This window comes from Oreochromis aureus, linkage group 11, assembly GCF_013358895.1.
Source record: "Oreochromis aureus strain Israel breed Guangdong linkage group 11, ZZ_aureus, whole genome shotgun sequence".
NCBI lineage: Eukaryota > Metazoa > Chordata > Actinopteri > Cichliformes > Cichlidae > Oreochromis > Oreochromis aureus.
Window position 1 is genome coordinate 12604898 of NC_052952.1, and position 27944 is coordinate 12632841.

General features: G+C 40.7%; 1 protein-coding gene and 1 long non-coding RNA gene across 6 annotated transcripts in view; one reads left to right on the forward strand and one right to left on the reverse strand.

Annotated features, from left to right (window-relative positions):
* Positions 1 to 27888, reverse strand: part of LOC116326751 (zinc finger protein 516) — a 64600-nt gene extending 36712 nt beyond the window's left edge. For 3 of the 5 annotated variants that reach the window (XM_039619333.1, XM_039619330.1, XM_039619334.1), the window contains exons 1-2: positions 27760 to 27888; positions 11646 to 11835 (exon numbers count right to left, since the gene is read on the reverse strand). The gene's annotated coding sequence lies outside the window, so the exon portion shown is untranslated. Of the gene's footprint in view, positions 1 to 8973; positions 9382 to 11645; positions 11836 to 27759 lie in introns of those variants that run through there. The other 2 variants (XM_039619331.1, XM_039619332.1) reach the window with 2 other exon arrangements.
* On the forward strand, positions 31 to 27822 carry LOC120442597. Its single transcript, XR_005614800.1, has 3 exons — positions 31 to 176; positions 994 to 1309; positions 27696 to 27822. It is a non-coding gene; the product is annotated as an uncharacterized LOC120442597 (long non-coding RNA).
* Positions 27889 to 27944: the final 56 nt, after the last annotated feature.

The window sequence follows — 27944 nt, forward strand, 5'->3', positions numbered from 1 at the left end:
CTGCTGCTAGTAGCTGTGGATGTTGGGGTAGTAGGGTTGTGTGTTGTGATGGGAGGTGGGGGGAAAGGTGGGGAGGGGGTGCTAAAAAGCTCCCTATCTTTGGTCTCTTCTTTCCTGTGTAGTTGACTGCAAGGCCCCGGAGCAACAGACGAACAGAGAGACAGCTGGGAACAGAGGTAAAAAGCAGACAGCAACCAGGAAACACAATGGGAGACCAAAAACATGTTTCTGTTCTTAACAGACTAAATGCAATGGATATGACACTGTCATACATTAAATACAGTTATAACTGTGATATTACTAAATGAATACTAAAAATGAAAAACACTGAAGCTGCAGATTTTTTTAATCTACACAAAGTTTTTCCCAAATTCTCACACAAAAGCAACTTTGCCACCGACTGTCCATAATGATGTGTGTGATGTTAGTAGGAGGTAATGTAGCCTCCAGCTGATAGCCTCAAACACTCAAGCAGCTGGTAGCTCAGTAGCTGATTAAGTCAGATCAATTCTTTCAATTTTCATACATCCATTTCTTTGGGGTTTGTTTTTTTCTTTCTTTTCCTTATTGTGAGATTTGTGGTCTTCAGTCCCAACTGATGCTAACTCAAGTGGCAGCACTTGAGGACATTTGTTAGACTTGTCATTGTTCCCTTGGGAGACAAAAAAAAATCTTTAAGTAACTTTTTTTTCTCTTGAAAGTGTGGAAACCTACTTTGATGTGGAAAAATTGAGAACTTTACTTTTAATATTACATAATACTTTGATCCTAAGAAATAGACAAACATAGGCAACGAGCTAAACTAGTCTCTACAATCTTCAGCTGGTCTCACTTGAAAGAGCACAGTGCAACGTATATCACTCCCAGTCATAACAACGCTTCAGTATTTGTGCTACTTCTGATTGCAAACTATAAGCTACCAGCCATATGGAACAGACACAGAAAGATAAGAAAAGTTAAAGAGATAAGGTTGTTTTCTCCTTCCATGCACAGGAGAATCCTCGAGAGCAGATCACAGACACGCACATGGCCTCCAATCTGCATCCAGATTGATTTCATCGCGCATGCATGCTTGCAGTTCACCTGGATGTCTGAGCCACACTGAGATTTCGGGTGAGCTCGCTAATCTTTGGGCAACCCTCTTCCCCTCACCTCTGTCCTCAGTGACCCTGACGCCTGCTTGACCCAGAGCACCTCCTGGTCCTACTTCCTCAGCGCCTCAGAGATGATGTAATGACTGTTCTATGACTGTCCCTCTTCTCCAAGAGGGCTTTAATTTTGCTACAGTTGAATAGACAGTGGTCTCAGAGTAAGTGTTACGCAAATTTGGATGTTTTTCTGTTTTTGTATCTTTGCTCTTTCTTGTTATTCATTCTATCGATTCATTTTGAGATAGTCAAAAAGTAAAACATGAACATTTTGGGAGTTTGTTACAGCAATTGTTGTATTTTATGTTATATTCCCTTAGCAGGAGGTGGTTCCTCATCCATTATGATCAGCAAACATTTGTTTCGGGGTTTTTTTGACAGAGTAAAGTCCATCTTTCCATCTATAACCCCCCACCCCCACAACCCGCACACACACAAACACAACTCACTAAAACACATCGTGGCAAGGTTAGGCTGACATCAGTGGCTAACGATCAGTTCCTCTGTGGGCTGAATGATTAGCTGCAGTAGCCTGGAGACATTTCCAGCTTGTTTCCCTAAGTTAGTCGGACATGTAACATCACTGGCCTTCAATCTGGACTAACTACATCCACTCCTCTTCCATTTTCTCTCTGATTCTGTGCCCCCCCTCCCCTAAAAAACACTTCTTCTGACTAATAGACGTTGCTAGCAATGTAGTAGTAAATATGGGGCACTTGAGATGGATCAAGTCAAGTGGAGAAGTAGACAGCAGACTTTAAAGTGTGTTGTGTTTAAAGTTTTTTTTATATATAAGAATGGAGCAACAACAGTAGTTAATGAGGAGGATTAGGCAATCCTGTGTGTGTGTGTGTGTGTGTGTATAGGGATAGTGTGGCAAGAAGTAAAGCAAATGAAAATAATTGCAAAGTACTTTTAAAGTGGTTATTCATAACTTCCTTTTTTTTAATGTTTGCGTTTTTAGTTCCCATAAGTGGCATTCTTTTTCTTTGTCTGTGCTGCCCGAGTGGAAGTCACCTATTCTTAACTTCTTCCTTGCATATAAGTTTTTTTGGACTGTGGTGAATTTTCCAAAGAAATCAAGCCTTAAAAAAAATCAGAACCTGTACATGTAAGCAATGGGGTTCTTAAAAATTTCTGTAGGCATTTGCATCCCCATTTAGAGTGTGTTTATTAAATGGCAGGGAATGCATATGTTAAAAAATGAACCTCTCTTCTGAAGAAACGGTTCACCCAACCCCCCACCCACCCTTAATGCCCTCTGGGCTGCTGTGAGTTTGGATTAAGTTTGGGTGCTGCGTCCCCTCCCTGCCGAGCCCTGTGAAACACACACAGACACCTACATGCTAAGTGACTGTGTCGTCTTGGTTTATCAAACCTTAAAAAAGGGCCGACATAAAAACCAGGCCAGGAAAAGTAGAAAGAATGCAGAGATGGAGATATTTCAAAATATTCTTCAACTGATGTATGCTTACGCACTCTGCAACAGTGAATATGGAATGCTTCTCATCTCGGTTAAAAGGATATTCTATAATGAGACACATATTTCAATATAAAGTAATAAATCAGCCGTAAATGGTGTTTATGTAGCCAAATTGAAGGTATCACTTCTTAAATTCCCTTTGTATAGCTATCTAATTAGACCGTGCATGTGAGTGGTGTGCAGGAAGTGTGTGTGTGTGTTTGTGTAAAGCAGCAGATCAATAAGGGTAGTCTACTACAGTGACATCTGGGCTGGACAAAGACTGCCGTTCCTCTCCCCTTCTCTCTCTCTCTCTGAATCCCCGATCATAGCCACGTGGTTCTCTGGGCTGTTTCTCTCAGCTAAGCTTATTTCTCTTCTTTAATCCCGCAACAATCACAGGAACAATGCCAAGCTTCGGTTCATGGACGCAGGCAGAAATCTATTAACTATGATCAGTATGTCAGCTCAAACCTGATAAGTGCTGCTAATGAATCCAGCGCAGTCAGCTCAGCGCTGCGTTGCTCCTGGTTGTTATTTCATTGTATCGTCAATAATGCGTAAGGCGGAAAATCAACATGAGTGACGGTGATGGACAATGTGGCTTGTAATGTGGCAAAGGAGCTTCTGTCTGAACTGAAGCAAGAGTCAGATTTTCTGCTAAAACTCTAACACATCCCACTCTTTGCAACTGAAGAAATCTATGCACCGACAAGACTCTGCAACACCGCTTGCTTCACTACAGGCCCAACCCTGCTGTGAGCGTCCTCCACTAATAAATGGCGGCACTGATAAATGGAGTCGATATCCAACCCTGATCATCAGATCATCAGCCACTCAGTGGGGCCCACCCCTGATTTCAGTGATGGTCCCAGCCTACTCACAGCTGGTGAAATTATTATTTATTAGGGAAACTAGTAGGAGTATCAGCAATAGCGCTAATCAGACCAGGCAAACTGTCAGTGGTGGAAAACTGCAAAAATACTGACACACACCTACACGTGTCAAAAAGGTAGAATGTAGGGCAAATGTATTACACACTGGTTTAGCGATCGATGTGATAGAAGTCCGACTGCTATATTTTTTTCTATTTAATATCTGGTTCATCCTGTAGAGGTTTGGGTTCGCTAATTTAAGTTTTTAACAAGTTTTGTCTCAAGAGCAGAAAGCAAATGCTAGCATGCGGAGTTAGCATGGCTGCTAGAAAAAGAGACGAGAAAACTTTGCCATGCTTTGTTAACGGCATGCATTTGGCTCTTGTGTCAGGGCAACCAGGCTTATTAGACACACAACACACACAGCTCAGGTATGGAGATAATGTTTAAAAATGTTTGCTTGCTAGGTTTAGTAGGATGAGCTGTCATATTTAGCTAAGGCTGCTAGCAGCAATTGCAAATGCCTAACATTATTTTAGTGTACTTTCTATTTTCTACTACAAAGTATGGAAATATAGGATTTCTATTAATTTTTAAAAGCTCAAATTGACCTGTTTCAGGTGGGTGTTATACTAATGTAGTTATTTATTGTATTTTTTTTTACCAAGAACCAAAGATCCAGCTCTTACCATCAGGCATAAAAAGCACATGCAAATACACACACAGACTACGCTGTTGATTTCATTATTTAGAATGGAAACAAATGTATGTGTTCTTGTAAAGCTTATACCTAAGAAGAAAAGAGTAAAAATATAAATATAGATACCTTAAATATAACCTGAGTAAAAAAAAATACATTGCAGTAAGAGGAACCACTAACACTAACTACTCCTAACATCACTAAAATACTTTGGAAATGAGCAATCTCACAGTGACTAAAAATGCTACCTTGTGTCACAAACGGTTTCCATTAGACTCTCAGTGGATGTGTGCAAATGACAGTATTTAGAATGTGACTTTTACAACATGAAAAATATGGAATTTAGTTGAAAATCATTATTGTAGGTAGGTTGCACCTACACCCACCTAAACCAGCTTCAGCCAGTTTATGAGGGGAACTGTGCTCTGCCATTATTGTATCAGTAACCCTAGTAAGGATAGATATAATAAAGTAAGCTGTGCCAGATGTACTGTATATAAATGTGCACACTGGGTTTTTCTGGGTTTCTTTCTGAAAAAAAAAAATCTATATATGGCTTTCAAAGGGAAGTTATTCACTCCCATTAGGGCTTGCTGTCTCAGAGGGGTTTTCCACCACTGCATCATTAAACTTTAGGTGGGAAAAACTGAATCCTTCCCAAGTCTGAAGATCACACTTTGCTGAATAGATGCGTATTTAATTTAAAAAAAAAAAAAACACCCTTGTCTTTCTCTCCCCACCCCAACACTATGAGTAGATGACTAAAATGGCCTGTGCCTAAATCCCCTCCCTACCCCCCACCAGCTCTAACCCCTTAACCCCTCTCCTATCTTAATCCCCTGATTACTACATCATTTTCTTTGGGTCTAATTTAGACAGATATCTGTCTTCACAGTTTAGTACCTGGACAGCGCTGCTTGGCTTGGCACAGACTGTATTGATCCATATGGGAGGAGGGTGGAGGGTGCAGGTGCAATCGGAATAAAGGGATTAACTGCACACCTGTTATCAAAAGTTTTAAGAAAACTGTGGGCACCACAGGAACAGAAGTTAGTAGAGAGGACAAAACATCCACTGGAAATGTGTAGGATGACAGCAAATGCAAAATTCCTTCTGATTATCCTAAGCAGTAAGCAATACGTTTCCCACGGAGGGCTCATTTATAATTTAATCCAGGAGCTTGGTGTTTCTAGGCTAACACAGAGAGACTGCCCTTTCAGAGTGGAAACCCCCACCATGTAGCATGGAATCAATGCCATCACCACAGAATAGACACAAGACCCTGTATTAAAATGATGTGGCTGTGTGGAGCGCCAGTAAAAAGACAATAAATTGTTTGATTTTTTCTGATTCATACCAGAAAATTGTTTTTGCGTTCGTCATTTCCCACCTCCAATCCAACTTCAACATGTCACAAAGTTATTTAACCATGTAAAGGCAGATGCGTACATGTTTGCGTTCATGTAAAAAGCACTGATATGATCTAAAACATAACAAGGAAGAGCTGAGCGAGGGAAAAAAGGGGGGGGGCAGCAGGGCACACAGAATGACTTCAGACTGAGCCTCTGCAGAAAAACATATCTGTCCTCTGATTTGATGACTTTTTCCCTTCATATCAATTATAGTTTCAAACCACACAACATTACCACGAGCAGTTGGGACGGAGATGAGAGAGTACGGTCAAAGCAGGGTAGTAATTACAGTGAAAAATGGACTGAATGGATTGGATTTACGACTTGTGTATGCATAAGGACAACACAATTAGCCAGCTTTGGAACCATTCTCTGTGAATTCAGCAAGGTCTTAGATACCACCAACAGAGAACGCTCACACCCCAGTATTACAGGGAAAAAAGGATTTTTACAAAGGTCTTTACTAAAAGATTTAGACACTTAAGCCATTGCCATTTCCTGAAAAAGATACTAACAGGGAGAAGGAACTGCCATTTGGTGGTACAAGCCTGACTAGATCTACATTATTTATTGATTTATTGTTGTTTAAAATCTGTGCACCCTGCTTATGACGAGGAACATTCACGTTTCTCCCTGACTTTTTGTTTTTTAACCACTTTTTTCTTCCCATCAGTACATAAGAAAAAATACCCTTTTTTGCTGCCCAGTGATTTGTTCTTTACACTGACTATTTACGAAGTTTTTCTCTTAAGGTCTATGCTAGAAATGACTCAATGAGAGCATCAACAATGAAGTGGAACAATAAAGCTCGAGGCCAGACAGCCAAAACACTGAGCTAAAAAGTCACAATAGATCATGCACATTATATCACTACGAGCAGAACTTTCACACTGAACATTATCAGTTCATCCTTTCTTAATGTCTATATACAAGAGCAGCTGTAATGCTGACTCTTGAGCAAGAGACAGTTAGGCAAATCATGAGCTTTACCCCATGTCCAGTTCTGAAAATCGACTATAACAAGAGTCTGTATAGTGTTTAACCCCCCTCCAGTGTGGTGAAGGTAAATGACTCTGTACATGGTGAAAAGGCACAAGGCAGTAATGAGTAATGAAAACAGCCGAGTTAGTGCTGCCATTCAGTAAAGGGCCTGCTGCTGTGGAATGTGAGGCGCCATTCATTCACATGGGTTAAAAATGCATTTCTGCCACCACAAAGCCCTGCCTTGTCCTCATTGTTTCTCGCCACACCAATAAAACACTTCCACACTCTGAAGGGACAATACAAACCCCCACTCCAAAAAAAAAAAAAATGAAATTGCTAATTTTACTCCCACAGATACAGGAAGAACAGGAGGGGAGGAGTTAGGGGCTGGATGAACTTTACAGATTAAAAAAAAAGTGTCAAGGTATGGCTGAGAGTTTGATCTTGATAAGCACAGGGATGGAAAACTGAGCGCATAAACTGCGTGCGACAGAGAGGCAGTTCTACTAAAGATATACGCAGCACTTCTTCAGTTTATGCAAAGACACGCAGTGGTGGAAGGCAATCAAACACAAAAGCTCAGCTCGAGCCATGCGTAAGCTCTCCGGGGACTTGTTTGTGAATGTGAGGCATCTGTGACAGGCTTTCCAAAAAGTTCTCAACTCCCTGAACATGACTTACATTTGTATTAGTCGAGTGATGAACCGTCATAATTCACATTTAAACACAGGTCATGTTCCTCTTTCACTCTGCTGCGATGGTCAACAAGTGACGTCACTGCTTATTTACTTCTATGACATAACCTTCTAAGAAAAAATAACACCCCCAACGCTGAACTCGTCAGCTACAGTTAATCCTGTTTGCAGCTTTTCCTTCACTCTTGGATTAAGAAAAGGAAAAAGTCTAAACAAAAAAATAAAAAATAAAAATCAATTAAACATTCAGAAGAGCTACTTTTTTTTTTCCAAACACCCCCCTCCATAACTGACTAAATCGGTTTGCCTATCACACCTATTCTTGTCAGTATCCATGAGACTCGGATCACACGTAACTGCTATTTATTATCTAACAGTCAATTTGGGGAAGTTAGATCCTTTATTGTTGTTGCGCTGCGCTGCAGGGTGTTGTATTTGCTGGCACGAGCACAGGGCGAGAGTCGCAGGCCTAGAAATATTTAACATAATGTCTGAAATCTAACATGGGGGAGACAATGTAATCCTGTCTGCAAAACAACACTCTGCCTCTCTTCCTCCCTCCTCCCTTGCTCGCTCCCTCCGCTCTCTACTTCTTTCTCTTTCTGTGTGTGTGTGTTTGTGTGTGTGACCCTTACACAGAAGAAAAATGCTGTATCTGTCAACAGCTACAGGGGAAAACAGTATGCCACAGAAAGTCAATCTCAAAGAAAATAGGCAAGAGAAAACTGGCAGCTGAGGGTCCCGTGCACAATTAGAAACAAAGCCGTTGTAGCGGGGGACAGTGAAGGGAACACAACCCTTTTGCCAAAATGTTCTTACTTGTAGGGAACAGCTGAATATCACAGTATTTGGTGTATACGGATGTGTGTGTGTGTGGAAACTCCACTCAATACAAAGCCACCATTATTTAGGCTCCTATTTGAAGTCAAACTTCCTACACCAGCAGATAAAGAGAACAGCTACCCCCCTCCTCCCTCCCCGTGTTTTTTTTTTTTTTTTCATCATCTGTATTGCTCAAACTACAAAGCAGGAAGGTGAGCCTGTTTTGGCACATGTGCACACTGGCATGCATGCGCACACTTTCTCCTCTATCTCTACTGCAAACTATGCTTTTACATAACTGTCTCCAGTGATAACTTTCTTTACAACCTCTTATAATATGCATCACTTTATTGATTTTGTTTTATCCTCCTTTATCACCTACAGTGCAGCTATCATTACACTTACTGCTACTATTAAGACGTTTGAAACTGTTTTATGATACAGTTCTAATATCCCAGTGAAGCTCCTTTGGGATGTCAGTTTTGCCTACTATTTGCATAGCACCATTCCTAAGTGTATCACAGGATTATGTTGGCTTCTTCTTCTCCTTTTTTTTGTTGTTGTTGCTTTTCCTAGCCACAAGGTTCCACTTATCAGTCAAACATTCCCCAAAATGACCCTTATCTCCACTGTAGCACATGCCGTTTTTTTTTTTTTTTACTGTCCCTCTCTTAGTCACTTCTCTCTCACCTCTCACTTAAAGGAAATGACAAGGTTTCAAACTAAAGAATGTGTAACAGCCAAAGATTGCAGGAGCACCAGCAGCTAAAGTAGTAGCAGTAGCAGCAGTAGTAGTAGTAGTAGTAGTAGTAGCAAGACCAGCCACCACGAACACACCCTCTAAATTACAAGCAGTAATAATTATGTGAACTCACTTCCTCACCAGTTAAAACAACGCTGAGCAGCTCAAACAGTCGGAGAAAGAAAGGGGAGGGTCGGGGGGGGGGGTGCAGGTTCCCTAAAGCGTCCAAGAGTCCAGATCCAGCAGAGATACAGAGGAGACCCCGCTGTGTGCTCCAGTGCGGCGACTGACAACAGCAGCCCGCTGATCAACTTCGCCGCAATCCTGCACGATTGCTATTATTATTATTATCTCGGCCGAATTCCTGTCTCCTTGTGTTGTAGCTACCACAGTACAGGTTCCTCTCTCTGCTTCTCTCTCTGTCTGTCTTGTCTCTTGTCGTTTCGCTGCTGCTGCTTTTAGGTGTTGTCGGATATGTCATGACTCAGGGATAAAGTGACACACGGTTGGAATTATGTAGTAAATTTAGCAGCGACGTAAACAAATACTACTGTATGTTGAATACTCTAAAAGATGAGTGTACATTATGGCGTGTGTTGTTAGAGGTGCTATCCAGTTAAATGGTAATTATTTTTGATTGGGCTACATATATTTATATATTTTCCGACCGGTATTTTCTGGTTTCTCTCACCTGCTCGTCTTTTGAGTCAATAACTTTTGTACTCAGAATGATCAGATAACGTTGGAAGACGTCACTTTGCGGATTGCATTGAGTAAGAGATTTATTGAGTGATTGGAAATAAAGGTCGCACAAGGCACTGTTGATTTAGATTAGCCTGTTGTTTTTGATGTCACTTCATTAACATTAATAATTTCATGTATTTCTTACTTTTCACGTTGAGTCAGTCCATTTCCTACAATTCGCATGCGTTTCAAGTAAAGGAAGCACACTAGGCTGGTCCGCACAGACGATCTTTTCATAAGACATGCAACATCCCCCATGTCACAGCGAGATTCAACAAATTCTTCCTCTTTTAAAACCACCACACACTACTTTTTGATCACATTTTCTAGCATGTGAATGGCAGAGGTTATGAGAGCACCTGAACGCACCGTGCATGGAAAGAAGCCCCATCTGTGTGTGTAAGAGAGAGAGAGAGAGAGAGAGAGAGAGAGAGAGATTGTGTTTGTGAAACGGTGAGGTGCAAGATCGAGGGCGAACAAAAGAGAAGAAAAAAGTTTGTCCTCGCGGTGTCACCAAACCTCTGCCCCCCACGCAGGGGACGCACATTCCACTCTCCGCGCTTTCACGTATGTCCATCGCTTCCTATCAGGGACACGTGAACTGGCGCCCGCGTGCGTGTTGGCAATTAATGATAGTGTCCAGAGAAGTGAAGAAGACACTCATCTCACAATGACCCTCGTGCGCAAATGTGCTGGTGTGTTATATTGGTATGAAATCCCTTTGACACTGGTGTTCTGGGCTTAGTTTTGCACACGCACATACACTCCCTCATTTTGGTATCATAGTCACCTGTATGTACACGTCACATAATAGGGGTTATGTGAAACAAGTCTCAGTCATCCCAATTGTCTTGCAATACCCCCCCCCGGAGCTTAGTGCTATTGTGAACCTTTACCATAACAGCAGGCACACATCCTGTAGGTGTGTGTCATCAACTGCGGGTGGGGGGGCAAGTAGTAGCCCCCACTTACAGTATCTCACACGAACTACACGATCAACCCCCCCACCACCTTACGTCTTCACTCCTTCCTCGCCACATCCCCCCCCCAAACACACACACGCGCACGGGCACACACCCCGCATGCAGATTGTGAGAGCTTTAGCAGGCGCACAGATTGAAAGAAGAAGAAACGCGACACACCAGAGAGCTTCCAGCGGTTTCAGATCCTCATATGTAATGTCTAAAAGAGCCACCGGACCCCGACTGCTGCCCGGCACCTGTGCCTTGCTCAGTGGCAGTTGTGCCATGTCTATTATGTAGGACACGGCTTCCTAATATGGATATTGCCCCCACCCTTCCCTAACGTCCACCTCCACCCTCCGTGTGAATAAAACAATCTCTAAAAAAGAGAGAGAGAGAGAAACTGTTCCTCCTCCTCTTCCTCCTCTTGGATGTTTTCTGTACTGTGCTACTGAGCTGCCTCTTTTTTTTTAACACTACTCAGAAGTCTACAGCTGCCATCTGTGTTTCTGATGCTGCAATGATAGAGTTTATTATCCAAAACATTACTCAAGGAAGAGATGAGTGTGTGTGTGTGTGTGTATGTGTGTGTGTGCGTGCGTGCGTGTGTTCGAGCTGGTGGAAAGTTTGCCTGAGCTGAAGGATGTCGGTGGAGCATATTAGTATTCCACCTTTTATTCAAACGCTTTAGTTTGGTTTAGTCCCTTTTTTCTATCTTTCTTTTTTTTTTTTTTTTTTTTTTTTTTTGAAGGATCACATTAAGTATGAGGCGTCTCACAAATTCGAAGTATCATCAAACTGCTGTGACTCACAGTGTCTGTAAATCTGTAGAGTGGAGAATTTATACACACTTGTACATACTTCTGGTTCTGTTACATTGAGATAGCCATACACGATATATACACACACTCTTATATATATATATATATAAAATACATATATATTTAAATCAACCACTACACCCTTTCTTGCATGTAACCTATTTATAAATCTAGATCAGACAATCGCATTCCACCTACAACCAAATCCAAACACCGAGGAGACCGCCCCTGTGTTTTTCTATGTGTGTAAAAGGCAGGGAAAGACGAGATGTGCGTACCTGCGTTATCCAAAAGAATAATCCAGGGTGACTTCAAGAAGCACAGACAATCCTAAAGGTGAAAGCATGCTCTTTGCAGTGTATGCTGAAGAGTATGATTGAGTAGGTCGAGTCCATTCTGTCCCGTGAGGGGGGGTGGAGCAAGGTTTCCTCTCCGCTTTCACTCGACCATCACGCTTGTGCTTCGTTTCTGTAACACATGCATAAACTCAGCGCTTAACGTTCATATCACACAGGCTCGTGACTTAAAATAAATATGCTCGACTTCGTGTTTGGGTGAGTGTTTTGGCAATTTCCTGACACCCCTCTTCTCCAGCCGAATGGTTCCTCCCGCATTAAATGGAACTATCTGCTATTGTCTCATCAGCGAAAAGTTGTTGATACTGCTAAGGACTCAAAAAAGTGCGTGAGGAGTGTGAAACTGCCCAACCCAACCACTTCTTAGAAAAACGCTCAGGTTTTTGTTTTGTTTTGTTTTTTAATGCCACGACACATAAAGACACAAGGTGCCGATGAAATTACACTCTTCTCCCGTCGAGTCTGATTATATTGACAGTTGGTCCAGGGTGTTGTTGGAATCCAGAGTATAAAGATGATAAGGTTTATCTTATTGCAATATATATATATGTATATGTATATATGTTATATATTGTTAACAAAGTCTGAGTAACTACATTGTGTGTTTAACCTTGAGAGAACCTCTTTCCCTTTTTAACAAAGCTGTTACATACTGTACAATGACACATTGATAATATGCTCCCAGCATATTGTCTCATTCTCTGCTTGTTAAACATTGATTGTTTTGTTTTGTTTGTTTTACTTGTCCTTGTGGAAAAGCCAGTATAAGTCTGACACGGTAACTATACAAACGATTTACAGGCAGAATTTACCCTCAGTTTAAAGATTTAAAACTGGCAAGATAGTCTTACAACGTGTATCTTCTTCTTTTTCCTCTTGATGGAATGCATGACTATAGTCTGGTTTCTTTTCAGTTAAGCAGGTTTGTAATCCTGTTCCACACAAACACACACACACACATACATATACACACACATACACACGCATGTAGAAGAGACAAACAGAATAACACAGAGAGGTCAATACTAAAAAGTCCAATACACAGACATAGGAGAAATTCAATGACTGTCAGCACACACACACACACACACACACACACACACACACACCCTGCTAGTTCTAATTTGCTAGTTCTATTTTTTAAAATTTAGTTAAAAATGAAATTATTTGATTAATTGGCTCACTTTTTTTCTCTTTTTTTTAAACACGCCCCAAAAAATGTGAGACAGGAACGAGTAAACAGTGCCTCCCTTGCAGGACTGGAAAGTCTGGAAAAGCATGAAAAATGAAAGTGATAGCCCAAAGGTGTGGGAAAAGTGTGGACACGCATGCTTATTCAGTTCCAATAATTTTGATTACACTTAAAACTGTCGATCAGTGTGGGACCTTTCATTTTTTTTTTTTTTTATTATACCACCAGAGCAAGTAATGTTTTTTTTTTTTTTAAATTGTCCAGGCATAAACACCACAATGCTATGCAAATCAACCCTACTGCTAACAAAATGCTCTGTAGCTTATTGTACTCTGAAGTCATTGGTAATAACTGTCACTCTGCTGTGTTGTTGTGGGTGTTGCGCAGAGGTCAGGCTTGTTTGCTCAGCACGACGCAGTGAGAGGGAGCCATGTTGCTGACTGCTGATGTACCAGTGACTTAAGATACACAGACATCTTATCAGCGACAAGCCCTGGAATTGTAACGGCAGGCACTGCTCTTAGTATAGGCAAACCCCCAGAGCTCCATGGGGGGGGGGGGGTGTGCTGAGAACTTGCACACGCTCATGCTGAAATCCACACATCCTTATATACATTTAACATATGTGTATCATAAGCCCAGATACGCATCGCTTATTCCTCAGAAATAAGCAGTACTCCTATCCAAACGCGCGCATACAAAAGAACGTGCACACTGAAGCTTTTGAGTAAGGCATCATACCCTTGTTGAAATGTGATCTACTGAGCTAAACACATGAGAATTAGTGATAGCCCCTCTGGCACACACTAACAGATTTGTTTAGTAAAATGCACCGCAGCATTTTTTAAATTTGATTTGACCAGAACACAAGAGTGCATGTAAACTTCCTTACACACATACACGCACACAAGCGCGCGCACACACACACATTCACTAGCACTTTTGATGTTCATTATTATCATGTTATTATTTATGCATATTTATGCAATCACACTTATATTTATAACCCATCATACACACATTAGGGATATGTAGTTCCATGTAGTTGCCTCTCTGTCCATGTAGCGTGTGAGTCACTGTTCAGATACTTCCTGTTAGAGGAGAGCCGTCTTTAAAACAGCCTCCCTTTCTCTTCATTCCTGCTTTCCAAGTCAGAGGGAATGTCAGGCCAAACACACACACACGCACACACACACATACACATACACCACCAAGGTGTCCTCTCCCTCTTTTCTCTCTCTCTCTCTCCCCCCCTTTGCCTCTCTGTCTTTTTCTCTCTGAACGAGCCAGTAGAGAAGCTTCTCTGTCGTTTGTTGCCCTTCAGTCTGCACCCACTCATCTTTTTTTTTTAAATATACCCAAATGAACCTTCACCTTTTTAGAAAAAAAGGATTTGGAATTCTGATAAATATTGCACTGATGGCACTTCTAGATAAACAGTGCATGCATGCATTTCCAAAGTGCTGCATGCATATCTACTTGTGCATGCGTGGCAGACACACACACACACACACACACACACACACACACAGAGCTCGGGGCAGCTCTTATAATAGCTACCCCTGGTTTTAACACAGTGATGTGCAGTTCTCCAGCCAGCACTGATTCACATTAGTGTGTGTGGCATCAGTGTTTATTTATTTATTTATTTGTATTACCTAACTAGAGTTTCAAATAAAAGGAGAACGTGAATGTGAAAACCACAATTTACTTCAAGCATCAGTAAGCAGCAAACATGACTCACACCCACAAAGCAATAAATTATCTGTTTTTTGGGGGGGTTTTTGTTCCTCTATTTAACACGTGATAAATATTTGCTATTTTTGGTAGGGGGCTAACCTGTCTTACTTTAATTTGCCTCATGCTGTGACCCACATTCCTCTCTAAGTTTATCCCTTCTTGTCTTAAAATGGCAGCGCCAGTATATGCTCCCATATACAAGCCTTCTCCAGTGACTGACACCTCCAGCCCCCTTGTGCTCAATTAGCTCCTAGTGCATTAGCAACTGCATGCTAATTGTCAGCTGGCAGAGGAGTGCAAGGAGAACCCTCAAGGAGATACCTCGGGGAGTGCTGGGGTAGGTGGGTGGGGGTGTGGAGGGATGCTTTGTTGCCTAACCAGCCCGTGAGCACATACAGTATCTCTGAGCAGCAGGAGGAAGCCCACCTCTTGCTGTAGAATGTAAAATATTTATGGGGGATATATCGCATTCTCTCTTTTGAAATAAATAAATAACACCGTCTTCTGGACTCAGATGTCACTCCTCAGTCCAGGAGAGAAATCAAATGTCTTTTATAGGTTGGAAATAAATAAATCTTGTTGGTACAGAAACCACTTCTCTTTCTTCCTCATGGTAAATTGCGTGTGACCCGCTCGCAGGTTTTTGCACCCGTTTCTGTCTTCTTAGGTGATGAAACAAAGCTTGCCAGACCAGCTGCGTATGATTTTGAATTTAGGAAGATTATGTTCTCTTACTTCTTCATTGTGACTGCCATACAGGAGGAAGTGCTGCTCCCCCCCACTCTCTTTTCTCTCTCTCTCTTTCTCGGTCTTGTTGACTTGATCTCACACTGCTTTTGGATCTCATCTATTTCCTGCTTACACTCCTCCCCTCCCTTCCTTTTTTTTTTAAATTCACATTTCTCTCATTCTACCCCTACTCTCCCACCCTCCCTTTTCTCTCTCTCTCTCTCTCTCTCTCTTGTTCTGTTTTGGTCGGCCACCTTTCCTCTCCAACTTATCAAATTCCATAGGGTGGGGAGGGGAAGTGAGGGTGGATCCACCCACATGAGTGATCATTCAATGCTATTTTAGAAATGCTGTTCTCAGTTGGGGCCAGAACATCCACCTGCAAAGAGGAAGAAAAAAAAAACAAAAACAAAAAACTCCCAATAGAATGCAAATCTGTGTTACGTCACCAGATCAGCATTAATGTTGGAGCATCACAGCACAAACATCATTAAATCATGCTTGTAATGGCTAATTTGCTTGCATGAGGAGGGATGATGAAGATTAAGGTGAATGACTGGCTCCTGTTGCTGTTGTTAGACCAGGAATGGTGAGGTGTGTATCGGTGTATCAGGCAGGGGAGGGGGGTTGTTGAAAAGTCTTCTCTGTATAAAGAGAAGGTGACTGATTGAGAAGTCCCAGGTTGTGTTCTGTTGTTAATATAGTTATTTGGTGTAATCGTGAAATAATAACATCATAATCCCATCTGGAATGAGAAACTGCGGACTGTGTGCTACAGTGATTGAGGCCATTTCCTGTGTGTGTATGGGTGTGTGTGTTTGTGGTAGTGCATTTTAAGCAGCGGTGACTGCAGGAGGCAGCCTGATGGATACAGGATCATACTGCAGCGCTGACATTGTCTTCAGTCCTCCTCCTCTTCTTCCTCCTCCTCCTCCTTCACCCTCCCCTGTACTGTCTGCCTGCCTCTCAGCAGAATTATCACTCTAAAACACACACACACACACACACACACACACACACACACACACACACACACACACACACACACATACGCACACACAAGCTCTGAACAGTCACAGCTGCAGATGCAGGAGCAAGTGCAGCCCTACACTCACTGCAAGAACGCATACACATTAGACACACTAATGAAGCGGATTTTAAGATGACTAAAAGTGCAAGTGAGAAAAAAAACATAGCTGCATGATCCCTACAAGCAAAACTACTGCTCACCCCTCCCTGCAGACAGTACACGTACAGTGTGCTCTTTCAAAGGCAGCCATGCATGTTCAGAAACAAGGTGCTGCAAGAGCAAACAAAAAAGACAAAAAGCACTGATCAGGGGGAGGTGGGGGCTACATAGACTATCACAGGGTTGGATTTCATCATTATAACTTGTCATTGTGTGAGCGTGCTGCAGAAGCCATATGAGGATCCCATGTCTGACTTACACAAGGCAAACAGGAAGTCACCAACATGCACCCATGGTTTATTTTACTGGCGACAGCGAACCTCTCACTTACACCCTGTCACAGGAGAAGGGAAGTGTCCGCTCCTGTCGCAGCCCTTTAATCCAAACACAGAGACAGCTCTGTCTGTCCTCAGCTTCAAAAGAACCAGGGAGGAAAGAGAAGGAGCTGGTAGTATGTGCACATGTGTATTTGATGTGGCAGGAAAAGGCGAATAAAGCTTGTGTACATGCGTTCTATACATCAGCTCACATAGCGATGTTGAAGCCACCGCTGTTGCGCTGTTCGGTCTCATGCAAATCATGTGCAGTTATAAGTAACATCCGTTTTACTTTTCACATCTTTCTTTTCTCCACATTTTTCATCAGAAAAAAGAAATCAATCAGTTTGAATATGTGTGACTTGGTAACATCTAACTAATATGTGAGCTTTTTCAGCTCCCCAAATTTGAATCTGTCCTATTTTAATCTGGCTAACTTGCTTAGTCACACTCGCAATGATACCTTGTGTTGCAAGCTGTCATATTGCCATCGTGTTTATTTGTGCAGTGATGTTGTAATTAACACTGAGCCCTAGACGTGTTGCCTGTTTGACATTGTGTCTGACACTGGCTGCGGTGATAGACAACCACTCAAAGGCATATGATGAGTACGCCGGCGAGAGGCTAAAGTCTAGACTCCAGGCGACACACCATATGATATTGATTATCTTTTGTTTGGCTATCTCTGCAGCTGCTTGCCTAAAGGACTTAACTCACATTATTGTCTGGCATGAGGCTCTATTATTTCAATCTAGCAAGCCCTGCAAGTAGACAGAAATGCACTACTGCTGAAATGTCCATGTTTCCATGATTCAACAATGAGGCTGCGAAACATTTCACCACAGTTCACTCAGATTTCAGTAACACAGACTTTTTTTTGCATTATTTCTAATATTATTCTTCCTAAATGATTTAATATGCTAATGATCTTAAAAGCGCTGTTAGATCTGCCAACTATATCAGCTAAAAAGCATACATTATTCTAAAAATGTGGATAAAAATATAAGATCACCTGTGCAAGTTGTCAGCTTTTCTTTATTTACTCATTGGCTTTTAACACATTTTGATGGAACTTCAAGGAAGGCTCACATACAAATTTGTTGGTTAAACAAACCATAAACGACTTACGAATTTCATGCGTAAGTGTAGGTGTGAGTGTGTTTGTGTGAGCCTGAGATGGAAGGCTTTTTACAAACAGTGGTTTTAGGTGACCCTTTTTCTATTAAGTACAACATCATTGTAACCGAGGTAACACAGCTAGTGATGTAGAAATGGAGAATTAATAACTGTATTGTGGTAAAGCGTCTGCGCATGTTGGGGCCCTAATCATTTCTTACCAGAGAGACCTAAAAAACACTCATAACCATGTAGGCTCATTTTGTCGTCTACAACTATGGTGATATACAAGGAATACTCAATATTACACCTAGTAGCCACCAGTGCAAATAGCACAATAAAATGCATTTTACATTGCATGTAAAATTCAGTTTGCATTGGGCTTCATTTGCAGTTAATGGCTCCAACCATTGATCATCATAAAAATTAAATTATTCTCTTAAAAATAGTTTTATAATTGCAATTAATGCCTCAATTCAGGTCCATCTTAATAATTGCAATGAAAACTTGCTTTTTAATTCTTTAAACCAATAAACAGGTTGTGCTTTAAAGAAAAATTAAAAAGTCCTATAAGGGTTATAAGCACAACTTTAAAAAAAAAAATAAATCAAAAGATGTCTGGGTATGGCTGAATCTCTATATCATAATTTTTCCACTTCATAGCCCAGCGCTACAGGTGATGCATGAAACAGGATGTGAGCTGCAAAAATAGTTCAGGCTCTTATATTAGCTGCTTTGCAGACACTTCCAAAATCATAAATAGGAGTATATGTAAAATCTGCTTACATGCCCACTCACCTAACCCTCCCCTTAACCACTCTCACTCACCATCATGTCCACCCCCACACACACACTCCCTCCATTATCAGTCCTGAAAAATTGAATTTTTATTTTTCTGCTACTATTGTCAGACTTGCACACATTTATACTGTATATATAGCACATGTGGATTGTGTGGTCTCTCTTAAATAAGCTGCAGTTTATAGAGAGTTTCTATGAGTTACTTTCCAGTAATGCTTCTGATCTATGACATAAATTTTGGATTGTCAGGTAGTAAAATCTGACTATCACTTTTCTTTATTTCTATTTCTGCAAAAATTCTGGAACTGAATCCTTTTTATAACAACTGCACAAGTGAATATTAAAAGCATTCATTAATTATTTATCTAACTATAGAGTTTATGGCTTATCAGAAAGTAGGAAATTCATGAGCATTTATTAATTTAGAACACACACACACACACACACACACTCCTCCCATTAATGGGTAATGACTTAGAAATATAAATCAGTACTGAATCATTTAATAACTATCATAAAGCGATTTGTTAAAACTTATAAGGTCTTTATAAGGATGCCTAATCAGAAACGGAGACATAATTTAGCTAAATCAAAAAGTCACTGTACTGTAAAATGCCCATCTACCAAATCGGTGCTCAAGCTCACCGTGGATACATATTTGTTAAGAGTGCCTGGCTGCAGTCCTGTCCTTTTGAAAAGATGTGCTTGCTAGATATTTATTACCTACCTGGCTCTTCTCTACTTGCTATAAATACTCAAGTAAAATATGTCACAGCAAGGCCTTTTCATGTGTGATGTGCACATGTGCAGGCAGGTGTATGCAAGCTGTCATTCCAGACAAAAACTGCAGCATGTGGTTTCAGTAATTAGTTCCTGAGAAAGCAGCACACATGGCTCAGCGGCCTTGATTTTTCTATGCACTACATTCACCGTCCTCAGGTGTGAAAACTAATAGACACATATTGTTGGCAAGTATTATAAAGTTTTATATGTTAGCAAATGTTTAGGTTTTTGTACTTTTGTACTTACTTTTTTATATTTTTTAGGTTTTTACTGCTACTTATATTTCAGAACAACGTCTATTATGGAATTGAAGTCATTTTAATGTATTAAAGCAGTTATTCCCAACTTTTTGGCTTCGGATCCATCGCAAAACAAATGAGTCTCTAGCTGGAGCAACTTGTCACTGTTTTACCAAATGGATTTTCCCTCCATGACCTAAAAAGAGTCCAGCATTTCATAAACAGGAAAAAAAACAGTCTAAAGATTTTAAGGGGGGGAAAAAAAACCCTTAAAAAAACCCTACGCAAATTTGTGCGCCAGAGGTTCATTAATCATGCCACAACCCCTTGCATTTATTTTGTGATCCCACAGTGGTTCACAGGCTGAGAGTCAGTGTTATTTGACGATACATGTGCAGCGCTACTGTCACTGGTATGTCAGCATTTACAGGGGTTGTTTCTGCAGAACTGTAATAATTATACTTGTTTGATATATATTCTAGCACATTTACACAACATTTAGCACAAATAAGCAAGTTTTTATTAGCCATTGTGAAGAGGTGTAAATAGTTGTTTTGCAGCGCACAGAAAACACATAACAGACTTCTTGAATTGCCCTCCACTTATCTCTATCTTGCTAATTATATCCAAGATGCTTGTGTGTGTCTGTATAGACAACCGTGTGTTTGACTCTCCTGCTTATGCCACAGACAGCTGTTGTTTGGATAGCCCTCAAGTGCTCAAACCCACTTTGTAATTAGCCCTATCTAGTTTTACTTTACCAAAGTAATGAGTGTGCAAGGGAGAGAAGAAGCCCCAAAACCCCCACCAAGCAACACCAACACCAGCACCGTCCTACTTCACAACAGCCAACCGACCCCCAATCCTTTCTGCAAAGTAAAGCCTGGATCACCCACCCACATATACACAAACACACAAAGACACACAGAAGCACACACTGCTCAGGCCACTGTCAATAGCTTTTACACAGAAGCCATGCTAGAAACAGCTGACGTTGAAATGTGTCAGTTTAGGGTTGGCCATTGTTAGTTTCTCCCAAATGACTGAAGATTACGTTGAAAGAAAACATTTAGAGTTTAGTGTCATTTGAAAACTGCTTATGCTCATAGAAACCTGTTGCCTTAAGTGGCAAAGCTGTTAGCAGATTCACTCAAACCAATGCCACGGTGCATGTACAGACACAGCTATAGGGGTGTCTGAGTGTTTTACATTATCTTGAGTGCTTAAATATAGAAAGTAAAACAGTGGCCTCATATAAGTGAGAGAGGAAATCATGGCAAGGCACGCATTTCTTTCTACTTTTTTGGGGGGTTTTTTTTACAAAGAGGGGGGATGGGTAGCTTTTAGATTGTCCCTCCTCCCTCTTCCTCTGTCTTTTTTTTCCCTCTTCCCTCTCATCTTTGTTCAAGTGCTGCTTGGCTTAAACAAGACGCTACTGCTGAATACTGAACTATCAGAAATGAGTCAAAAGTCGGCAAGACATCATCTGTGACGTGGAGTTAGTGTGTTTACTTGAGATAACGTATACTGTTATTTTGTGTGTGTGTCAGTGTGTGAGAGCAAGTGAGACAATATGAGTGTGTGTGTGCATGGGAACGAGTGGGTGTGGTATCAGGGGATTTGCAGTAAAATGGACATAAATGGATGAGAAAACAAACTGATTCCATTTCCATTCGATGTATCTGGAGTTTCCATGTATTAAAAAAACTATCAGAAGCAAAACATTTGTTCTAATTTTCTTCTCGCTTAATTTTCCCATGATCACTTCTTGAAATTAATAATAAAAGACCCAGAAAAGTATTTATCATCTGCATCACGATCATCTGCTTTTTTTTTCCACCTCCCCTTCATCACCATACTGTGAGTGGCTCTGGTGTGTGTCTTGGTTTAATGACCGCTGATGACGCACAAACACAATTTCCAGCTCCATCTATATGCTCAGGGTAGGCAGGGACACACAAAGCTCCCCTCTGAAAAACTCTCTCTCCATCTCCCTCACAAAGCCCTCATGCCTCTCATTTGTAAATCACTTAAAAGCATGACAAATGTGCATTGGAAGTTTCAGAGCGTCCCCTTTGAAAGCATTTGCAAGTCTCTCATTCACACCCACTTCTCTGATACACAACCACATTGTGCAAAGTAGACATATAGCTTGGCTCTACACGCATGGTCATTGTGGCTTAATTGGTATCAGAAAATGTAGAAAAATGCAGAAAATGATTTACTGTAATGAAAAGGTGATTTGCAGAATGCGCGAGTCTTATCTTTGTTTGCGTCTCCTTCTTACTTATGCTGAAATGACGGCGGCAGGTTAGTGTGATTTGGCTGATTACAGCTCTTTTTTTCCCTCAGTAGATGAACAGAAAGCAGTTTTGTCGTTGTGAAATGATTTGAAAGCAGTGGGAATGTTAAACTAAAATCTAAAACAAAGGAGTCTTGTCCCACAACAGTAATCCCAGGGGAACATTTCTGCCAAAGAGTAGGAATTACTGTGTTTTTGAATCATGTGATGGGCCATCAAGCAGGGGGTTTACAGCATTTTCTTGTGTGTTTGGGTCTAAATGTAATCTAAGCTGATGGGCAGTGGCTGCAACTTTATACTGCTGCGCCAGTAGTTTTTACAGTTTGGGCTATGAATGAAACATAGTGTAGTTCAGCATGATAACACTGCATTTATACAAATTGTAGGGGGGGCGATAGTACTTTAGAATGGGTCAGTAAGGGGTCACCTGCTAAGTAATGTTAACCTTCATTAAGTACACTGTTACTGCAGCAGTTCCTGTATAGAAACTGGGTGTTTAACCAGTGCAAAAATGTTTCATATCATTAAAAACTCTTTGCAGCTGCACCACAAGCGTGCAGTCAATCCAGTACAAAATGTTTAAAATGTGACTTCACAATCTATTCATTCTAGACAACATATTATATCTCAAAAAGCTAAACAAAACATGATGTCTTGGCACTGCTGCGGATTATTTTCTGCAAGGTGAATTTGCAAATAACTATTTGATACTATAAATTAATCAACCAAAACAGACTTTACAGATTCAGGGAAAACTAAAAAAGACTGAGAAATTTTGTGTAACAAAGCTTCATTAATCACACCACAAACCCTTACATTTATTTAGTGAGCCCACAGGGGCAGATTCACAGGTTGGGAACCCCTGGCCCTTACTTTAGTTAAGAAAGCTAACTACTTACAATCTAATAGTGTTGTAGTTGGTACGTGAGCATTTACAGGGATATTCTTTCTGTAGAGCTTTAATAATTAAACTTGTCTTCATACTTCATGATGCTATTTATGTTTCCTAGGCACATGTACACTATATTCACCATAAATGAGCAGGTCTTTATTAGCAATTGTGAAGAGTTAGTTGTTTTGCAGCGCACAGAAAACATATAACAGATGTCTTGGACTTCCACTTATCTTGATCTTGCTAATTATATCTGAGCTGTTTGTTTATTAAAAAAGGCCTGTTTCTCTTCAGTAACAGTTAGAGTTGCTACTCTGCATTTTCTTGTGCAAAGAAGTACAGAGAAAATTAGCAATGACTAATGACTACTTACTTTCTTTCTATCTAGATATAGAAAGAAAGTAAGTACTTTACTCCCTCACTACAACGCGGTTCACTTTTATTTATTGCTGCACTGCCTTCGCTGTTCCCTCACTACAAGATTTCTTTGTGCCATTTTGCGCACTGTTTTTTTTTTTGTTTTTTTTTTTTTACAGCGCATTGTGTTCTGCATCCTGATTGGCTGTAGACCATTGTCAATCAATCTCGTGTCATGTCTCCTGTACAGTACAGAATGCGTTCAGCTCATCAAATTTACATAAATCTTCGATCACTACCAGTGTACTTCTCTCTCCACTATATGCCGACTTTTCAACCACCACGTATCCTCCATGCAAACTTTTGATAAAATTCATTGTTTCAGACCAAGGATGAAAAAATGTCTTTTTTTTTAAAGAAAACAAAGTATTTAAACAGCACATGCAGAAAGCTTTTTCAAGCACATATCATCAGCAGCCTTTTTCTTAATATTTTCAACTGGCTGGTAGACAAACCTGGAAAATTTCATCATGTTGTGACATATGAATAAAAATAGCTAACCATGCACTTTCAGAACAATGCCAGCTGTCAACAGTTACTGGATGTATGGCTCTGTGCCTCCAGATTAGACAGTTATTACAGACACAACATTGGTGCCAGTTTGTAAGTCACATGCAATTTGCCGACCGCAGATCGGAGCTTATTTGGTCAGAGGTAGTGGATCATCCGTAGCTGATCAGCCATTCTCTCATAGTCTGAGATCTCTGTTCTTCCCACAGGAAATTATAGTTTGCTTTTTACTGTCAAAACTACTGTAAATATCTTATGACCTTTTTTTAACCCCCTTTTTTTCTTTTAGTTGTTTGCCAAAATGATAAACACTGTATTATCATACAGTTATATCTGTCTGCAAACTAAATGTTTATAGTCTTTATTAGTGTATTTGCAGCTCTAGGTTGCATATAATTGAGTATTATTTGGTTTCCTGTCTGTAACTATGGCTTTAAAGGGATCTAAAGTCAAACTAACAAGAAGTATGGGGTTACCAAACTTGCTGCCAAGCAATTGTTGCCAACATAGAAACCCAGGCAAAAGTATAACACATTGCCCGTAGAGGAATCATGTTATAACGCAACTCCCCCAGCACATCCATTGCTTATGAGGTGTGCGTTTTATTCTCCTGAGCCAGTCTTGGATTGTGTAGTGTTGCTTTCACATCACCGTTTTTAGCGTTATCTCAGTGTTAACGTGACATTTAAACACTCCACGTTAATGGTTTACGTTCAAAACGAGCCACATTCTCCTCGACATCAGCCTGCTAACTGAGAAGTGAATCAAATGATTTGGTCAGATCACTGTTTGAAGAGGAGCCGTAGCTCTTACACTACACACTTGACAATTTAAACTGATACAGATATCACATCTTCATGATTCACCCGTAAATATGCTGTAATGAAAAATTTATGAGGTATACTTTGTCAAAGGCTAAATTATTTATCCCCGCACGAGGTTTCAACACCTCCATTAAGCGTCTGGTCATTCCCTGCAGCACTTTGTAAGACTGTTATCTGTTCCTCCTTACCACTGCACAGATAACGAAAACATCTGACAACATATCAAAGTTTCTCCTCCTAAGCTCTCTTTATTTCTACACTCTGGTGGGGTTTTTTTTCTTCCTTTAAACGAAGAGCACACAATACACATAAGGACACCTCTGCTTCTGCAACCCACACCACCACACTTGTGTCTTTGTATGAGACCCCTGCCTCATCCCCATTGTCATGTTAATTACCTATTTGCTCTGTTTTGCAGGAGCTCAGCATCAATCAAAGCGTCTCCTAGCTTTTCATCTCACACAGTGCATCTCTACCTGTAATTAGGTTTGGGTGAGGCAGGAGATGGATTTAGTTAGCACCGTGCAGAGGGGAAAAAGAAGACATTAGGTAGTCTCAGTGGCTGTTCTGGGACCAGCCTTTAATGGTGTCTAATTGATCTGAGCTGTCGTTGGGCTGTGGCTTCATGTGGTAGGAAGTTGATTATTCCTACGTGCCATCCTCGAGCTCAGCATTTTAGACATAGAAAGTGAGACAAGGTGGGTGCATGCATGTGCGCATATAGGCATGCGTGTACGTGATTAGGCACATCTGTGTAGGCAAATATAACAACAAACTGTTTTCTGCAAAAAGATGGGGGATGGGATCCTGGGTGCATGTGCACTACAGTGAGGCAATCGCAGATGTCTGTATTGCTGTGTGTACAAATGCGCGTACGTCTTGGAAGGGTAATTTTACATGTGTGTATGCATGGTTTGTATTTATAGCAGCTAAGGAGAGGGAAGGCTGCTCTGCGGTCAGAATAATTTAGCATCCAGATGTGCAGATGCCGGGGGAAATCAATACAGATGATGACTCTCCCAAGCAGGTGATGAGCATGCTGTCATAATGCAGTAAGGATGGAGACGGATTAATATTTAACAGTAATCTGGACTGAACAGATGGGCGTTGATAAAAAAATTGAGAGGTGTGAGCGCGAGTTCATATCAAGGATAAATATTCACAGAAAATTGTGTTATATCAATCAGAACAACTTGCAATCATCTGGTTAATTACTTTGTGCGCGCAGGATATCAATAAAACACTAATTGGGTACTTACCAAGAGTAAGCATAAAGGAAGAATGAAAAAAAAGAGGTGTGAGGTGATTTTTGGAAGGAAGAGGCAATAAATTACACTTTAAGTACTTCTTGGAGAACCTATTTCGTAATTACAGGGTTGATATAGGAAGGTAATTATTAACATAAACAGTTGCATTTTTCATTTACACTACTGTTGTAGCCTTTACTCAGTCATTAGGCGTAGCCTGGAATTAGAGATGTGTGTCTTTTTTAGTCTATAACCATAAAATTGTTCTTTGTTTCAAAGGTCATATTTATGTTTTTTACATCATCATTAAATAAACAGGAGAAAATGTTGTTCTGTGGTTTTTATGTATTTAGAATTAACTTAATAACTGTGAACGGTTAAAAAATGCTTAATGTTTAATTGTTTATGAACTTTTCCCTGTAAGTATACTGAAGTTAAGTTTAGGTTCTACATAGTTTGGCTCTTTGTTTGATGTATGATATATAGTAATTATTAACTTCGCATTCATATCACTGAGTATCCAGTAAGTACTTTCTTGATTATAGTCTACGGCCTTCATCTTGTTATCCTGATCTTGTTTTTTGAAATGATTAGATTACATTAGTGATCAGATTACTTAATCGGAAGCTGTCCTCAGATGACAGGGCAGCATAATAAAAATGGATTAATGCTTGCGATGAATGAATTTTTAAAAAGTAATAATACATTTTTGCACGCGTTAACTTCTTCGCGTTACAGACTGCAGGGACTTCCATGCGGCTCTGCTGACCTTCAGCATGAAATGAAAAGTGTCTGATGCCTCTGGTGTGTTTGGAGGGGCTTTCTCTTTTCCAGAAGATGGGCAGCCATGCATTATTGATTACAAAACACTCCTGCAATGCTATTTCATCTTTCTGGCGTGGCTGACCGTGAATTGAGCTTTATTTTAGAGTAGTTGAGATCTGTTTTATATCAGTACAAGGACTTCTTTTTTTTTCCCAGCAGTTGCATGTACTTGTTTGTGCAATGTTGCCCCCCCTCACCCGTTCAAAACCACGTGGGAGTCTAAATGGCAGATATGCAAAAAAAACAACTGCCTTATCTTCTCCGTGTCCCTGTGCACAGTACACTGACAGACAATTACACAAGGTGAAAGACAAAGGTAAACAGAGGAAAGCCAGTGTGGTGCAATGAGAGGGTGAAATCCAATCTAATGGTTATCACACCAACTGCGTCTCATCTAACGACATTTCTTTGACATTATTTTGAGCCTCATGACATATATCTGCTCCACTTAGGCACCTTGTGTTTGCATCATGCACACATTGCACAATCTTTGTATATGCGCTATGTCTGATACTGCCCTGCTTTCAAATGCTTGCTTTATCCTCATAGCATGTACATTGAGTTTTCTGACACTCTGTTCTGTTCTGCTGGTGTTATTTTGCACTACATGCCTGCCGGATAGCAACACCTCATCTTATGAATTCTAGTGTTTCAGACTGTGAAATGTTAAATATTCATTTAGCCGAATTCTTACGAATGTTCCATATTTTTATGATCCTCCTCCTCGCAGCTGCAGACTTTCACATGCAACGATCATTCAAAAGTCCCTCGTCCTTTGGATATGTTTTGAATTTTCACAGTAAAACTAAACTACAGGGTTTTTTTGTTTTGCTTTTCTTTTCCGTGCAGAAAAGCTTGCTTTCTAAAGCAGTGAACCAGCCATCCAGAGAGGGTTGCTGAGCGATGGCCTTACCTCCCTGGTCCCCCGCCGAGGATGGTCACAGGGGAGGATGCTCATGGCGACCACGGCTGTCAAACGCTGTTTCCATGATGCCAAAGAATGATTGGTTTCATGGATCCGGACAGTGCTCTCTGACAGCACAGGGGGAGTCTCGGCTGCACCTGGGAGAAGAAACACTGGCAGGATGTGAAATGTTA